The sequence below is a fragment of the Lolium rigidum genome, chromosome 3, assembly GCF_022539505.1.
Source record: "Lolium rigidum isolate FL_2022 chromosome 3, APGP_CSIRO_Lrig_0.1, whole genome shotgun sequence".
NCBI lineage: Eukaryota > Viridiplantae > Streptophyta > Magnoliopsida > Poales > Poaceae > Lolium > Lolium rigidum.
Window position 1 is genome coordinate 291,931,973 of NC_061510.1, and position 5,987 is coordinate 291,937,959.

General features: G+C 47.3%; 1 long non-coding RNA gene across 1 annotated transcript; it reads left to right on the forward strand.

Annotated features, from left to right (window-relative positions):
- The first annotated feature begins 696 nt into the window (after nucleotides 1-696).
- Nucleotides 697-3,322, forward strand: LOC124700008. The gene is made up of 3 exons (XR_007001600.1): nucleotides 697-713; nucleotides 875-1,007; nucleotides 3,205-3,322. It is a non-coding gene; the product is annotated as an uncharacterized LOC124700008 (long non-coding RNA).
- Nucleotides 3,323-5,987: the final 2,665 nt, after the last annotated feature.

A 5,987-nucleotide genomic window follows, 5' to 3' on the forward strand; every position in this document is an offset into this window, starting at 1 on the left:
GAGGTGGCAAAATCCCGACCGAGCGGAGCCTCCGTCAGCAGCGGAAGCCGTCGCCTCCCTCTCAGAGCGCAAGCGCGCGGGAGAAATCAAGCGCCGCCCCGCCAACGCGCTGTCCGCCGCGCGTTCTTCGGTCTGGAAAGGAAAACCACTAAGTAGTAGGTGGTCCGGTAGGTTTCGCTCGGATCTATTTACGTGCGTCGGATGTGCCTTGGATGGCTGGGATTAAAGGAAAGTCATCGGTGGACTTTTGAGCACAAAGTCACTCGACTTTGTGCTCAAAAGTCCACCGGTGACTTTCCTTTAATCCCAGCCATCCAAGGCACATCCGACGCACGTAAATAGATCCAGGCGAAACCTACCGCACCACCTACTACTTAGTGGTTTTCCTTTCCGGACCGAAGAACGCGCGGGCGGACGGCGTTTTGGCGGGGCGGCGCTGATTTCTCCCGCGCGCTTGCGCTCCGAGAGGGAGGCGACGGCTTCCGCTGCCGACGGAGGCTCCGCCGCGCTCCACCGCGCCATCCTCGGTCGGGATTTTGCCACCTCTCGCCGCGCTTCAGCTCGCGCCGTCGTCACCAGCCGATTCCGCCGCGTCCTCGCCGTCCGCGCCGCCGGTGACGACTTCGACCAGCTCTGCGTCATCTCTTACTAGATCGACAAGTCTCCCTCATCTCGCTTCGCTAAGAGCGTCGCCGTTCTCCGGCCGGCCGGAGGTAATCCTAATTTTACGTGTACGTTAGTCAATTTGGTACACGAGGAGTATTGTTTCATATTTTCCGTAATAGACAAGCAAGTCTCGTTAGTGTAAATCAGTAGTAAAACTAGTTGAATTTGTGCAATTTTGTGAATTGATTTATGTGGGTTGGCAATGCAGAGAAATCGGGAGGACGAATGGCACAATCTGATAAGGGGATGCCCCAAATTGGCATGATATTCAAAAGTAAAGAGGAAGCTTGGCTTTTTTGGGCAGCATATGGAGGACGTGTAGGCTTTGAAGTGAGGAAGAGGTACAGCAATAAGAGCAAAATTGATGGTGTGATAACCTCATGCAAATATGTTTGTGCCAAAGAAGGTAAAAGGCAGAACATACAAAGAGAATCCATTCGAAGTGCTTCGGACCTGAAACAAGAACTAATTGTGATGCTCGGATGTGCATTCAGTTGGATCGCTTGTCTGGAAATTTTGAAGTCACCGATGTAGTTCTTGAACACAATCACCTCCTTTACTTGCCACAAACCTGCCACCTTATGGTGTCTCAAAGGAAGATTTCAGAATTTCAAGCCTTTGAAATTGAAGTCTGCAGATGATTCTGGAATTATGCCTAAGGCTGCATATGAGCTTGCTACCCGGCGAGTTGGTGGACCATTTAATCTAGGCTACACTTCCCGTGACCATAGAAATCTTTTGCAAAGCAAGAGGCAGCGAGAGTTGGCCTTTGGTCAGCGGGCAGCATGTTAAAGTATTTTCATGATAAAATTGCTGAAAACCCATCATTTCAATATGCTTTGCAGCTGGATTGTGAGGAGCATATAGCAAATATTTTCTGGGCTGATGCTAAAATGATGCTAGACTATGCACACTTTGGTGACATTGTCACATTTGACACCACTTTTGGCACAAACAAGGAATATAGACCATTTGGTATTTTCCTTGGACTCAATCAGTTCAGGGAGACTACAATTTTTGGTGCTGCACTAATGTTTGATGAAACATATGCCTCATTTGAGTGGCTCTTCCGCACTTTTCTGGCTGCACACAATGGAAGGCAACCTAGAACAGTTTTCACTGATCAAGATACAGCTATGGGAAATGCTGTAGATGCCGTTTTCACACAAGCATACCATGGACTTTGTTCCTTTCACATAATGCAAAATGCTGTCAAACATCTATCTCCGATCAAGGGTGAAGAGAAAGATGAGGGAGAAGAGAAAGATGGTGATGAGAAAGAGGAAGACAAAGAATCACATATTCTCACTGACTTTGGTGCTTGTATGTATGGCTTTGAGGACAAGGCAGCATTTGAGGAAGCATTTGATAATATGAGGAGTAAAGTGCATAAGCAAAGTTGGTTAAATAGTATCTACAAGGTCAAGGAAAAATGGGCTGAATGTTTCATGAGAGATGTCTTCACTTTGGGAGTGAGAAGTACACAACTAAGCGAGAGCTTCAACAATTCATTAAAGAACCATTTGAAATCTGATTTCCATATTGTTAGATTTCTGAAGCATTTTGAAAGGACAGTGGAAGATAAAAGAAACAAGGAGCTGCAATCTGAATTTGAAGCAAGGAAATATATACCAATGATGAAGATGAGAACCCCTATGTTGGTACAAGCAAGTGAAGTATTCACTCCAATTATTTTTGAAGCTTTCCAAAGTGAGTATGAAAGATCCATAGCTGCATGTGCTAAAGTATTGGATGTAGACAAATATGTTGTTGCTATTGCTCGTTTACACGGTGATTTAACTTATGAGGATGAGCGCATAGTTCTGGGTGATCATCTAAACAAAACAGCAACATGTTCTTGTCGAATGTTTGAAAGGACAGGAATATTGTGTGGACATGGACTGAAAGTTCTGGACTTGATGAACATAAAAACATTGCCAACACATTATGTCATGAAGAGATGGACTAGAGAAGCACGTAAAGGAAATATATTGGACAAGCATGGAAGGAATGTGGTAGAAAATCCAAAACTTGAAGCTATGCTTCGGTACAAGGAACTATCTCTTAAATTTCATAATATGGCACATAAAGTGGCCAACTATGCGGAATGTTGTATGTTATTAGAAAATGCGCTTGACTCCGTTGGACCAAAGTTGGAAGAAAAACTCAAGGCATCTGCTAGTGCTATGGAAGAACCAAGTAATGATAAAGAAAATACTGACCCAAATGTGCAGCAAATAGATGACTTGCTTAGAGCTGCGCAACTGAAGAAAAAAGAAGTTCAGCCCAAAAGTTTGAGGAGAAAGAAATCTTGGCTTGATAAGATGCGCAAGGGAAAACGCAAGGCACCTAAACCTGCCGTCTCAACCAAAAAAGGAGCAAAGGTATGTTCCAATCTCGATATAACAAAAATTCGCGTTATTCTCATAAACTAATTAGCTAAACTTTCATTGGCAGCAACAAAAGAAAAACGATGATATACAACCTCAAGTTGAGGTGGAGGCTGGTGGCCACAAGGAAGAAGCCAATCTGGAGGAGGAAAACTACAATCTCAACTTCAGTTTTACCAAACTCCTCACAGCTTCTACTTGTGATGATGATAGTTTTTATGGTGAAAATATGTTATAATATCTAGATGTTGGTTACATGGTACTTTGGGAGCTACCAAGACTGCTTTTGATGTATTTTGGGGGTTTATCAGTCTTTTGAGGCCGAAGTGTACAAGTGGTGAGGCCTAAATGTATACTGCGAACTAACTATAGTCTTTTGTTTAGTGGCACTTGTTGCTATAGAATTTGAACACTTCCAATGTTAAAAGCTTGGGAATGATCTGAACTTCCACTATGTTTCTTCTTCATTTAATTTTAAGTTGTCAATGTAAACTTCCAGTGTGTTGCAAAAACACTGCTCAAATCTTGCTAAATTGCTGAAAATTTAAACTTCCCAGAATAATTTGAAAAAATTCCATTATATCTTATATGTTTCGCTTCGCAATCTGGGAAAATTTCGTCGGATTCGGACATACGGTTTGTGAATAAACCTCATTTCAAGTTTCATGACTAAATTTTAAACTTGAAATTCGAACTGCCCAGAAAAAATTGAAAAAATTCCAATAAATCTTATATGTTTAGTTTTGTATTCTGGGAAAGTTTCGTCCGATTTGAACAAACTTTGATGAATAAACCTTGTTTTAGTCTGAATTCAGCTAAGTGTCTGTGTGATTTTTAGTCAGATCTGTTTCTGTGCGTCAGATGTGCCTTGGATGGCTAGGATTGAAGGAAAGTCACTGGTGAACTTTTGAGCACAAAGTCACTGAAGCTGAGTCCAAAAAAATAACCTTTGCATGCCAATGTGCACGTCATGGAATCCTCCAGAAACCTATGCCTTCAGATCCTGCGCCTCCACGGCCTCCTGTAAAGACGCCGGCCGTCGGCGACATCAGCGGCGGAGGACTCCGATGAGCAACGGTGGCCGAGGTCGGCGGCCCAGGCAGAGACCACCAAACACCGCCTACCCTCTTCAGAGGAGATGCTCCTCGCAGCGCGTCGCGGACAACGGCTCACCGTGGCTCGCATTGCCGCCGTCGGGTTCTGGTGGCCGGCGTGCAGCACCGCAACACACCGCAACGGCAACGTGCGCGAAGCAGGCAGGCGAACTCGACGGAACGCCGCGCACCGTCCGGACGGTGCACGCGCGATCCGGCGAGCAAGCCCGCCGCGCCGCGGTGGTTCCTGGGCGGAGGCGAGCCTCCCATCGGCAAGGCTGAGACGGCGGCGCCGATCTGACGCGGGAGTTGAGAACGGGAGGAACTGGGGAAGGAGAGAGAAGGGGCCGGCAGAGGGTAGGAGGAGCCGGTGCTGGGAGAGACGGGGCGGCGGCGGAGGTGACCTGCCGGAGTGGGGAGGAGCCGCGGCGGCGTCGATTTGTATCGGGGAGAGGTAGCGAGTGAGAGGGGAGGGGCTCTTCGGGTTGGGTAGACCGGATTGTGGTACACCACCAATTTTCAAGAGAGGGCAAATTGACAAGCGCACCACCTAAATTTAAGTGCAGCCACATAAAGAAATTCATGTCCCGCGTGTAATAATGGTGTTGATCAAACTCTTCGAAACCCACGAGTCCTCGTGGGACAGACAGCCCAAGCGTGGTTGCATATTAACTCAAACAATTCACAAGTAGCTATATTTTCCCTCCAAAACTGCAACAAGATCCTAAAAATGCTCTAGAAAACTCCTAGATGAATTCCTTCAAAACCATCAACCATTTTCCCCCGGGGCGCATGTCAAACCACAACCCAAAATACCACATCTCATGTTAAAGACATGCAATCTTTGTTCAAACTCTTAACTCGAGATATCAACTCAAAAGTCTCATGGAGGATCTCGCTGCATAAAATATTCCTTGACGACGAGATGGATCATAAACTATAGTTAGTAGCCGTCTCGCATAAAAGAAAGACCCTAATGACGCACGTCCTCGAGACGTCGAATGAAATAAAGGGTCTCACACACTAAAAAAATGCGCCGAAACGAGACACATGGAATTAAAGATAATAACTTTATACTTGCATAAAATAAGGAAACTATAAAGGCCCGTCATTTTTTTAAGGATTTCAGAAACTTTTCATTGATACAAACTCGGTGTCGCCTATAAACGCCATCGTAGCTAAAAATTTCTTGTAACCTTCCTACCACATACTCTCGCGCGCTGCCTCCACCCCCATCTCCAACTGCGCCTCCACCTGCAGGCACCCCCGATTTCGACGACGTGGAGGAGGACCCATACGAGCTTGCGGCGACCGTAGATGCTTTTGTCGCGGACGAGCGTCACCAGTAGGAGGCGGAGCGGCAGCGGCTACGGGAAGCGAACGCATGGTGCCGGGAGGTGCAGGAGGAGCATCGGCGCCAGGATGAATTGCGACAACATCGACGTGTGGAGGCAGTGCAGCAGAGGCTACGGACGTAGGGGGTAGAGCACCAACGGCGGCGGAAGGAGATGGAGCTACATCTGCGGCAGGAGGTGGCGGCCACGGATTTGGTGGCCTGGGAGGAGGAAACGTCGACGGCTGTAGCGGAAGCGAAGGACGACGAGTGCCTCAACTGATCCGACGACAGGCCAGACGCGGAGGAGCAGACGACGCAACAAAAGGCGATCCTCGAGTCCTTCAAGTCGCTCAAGAAGGTGGAGGACGACACCCATTCTCGCGAGGAGAATAACGAGGAGCGGTGGCGCCGGGTCGTCGACCTCTCCAACAAGGTGGACCGTCGCTTCTCCGCCAAACACAGGGAACGGCTACGCGAGGACCAGGAGAGGCTGCGCGCGAG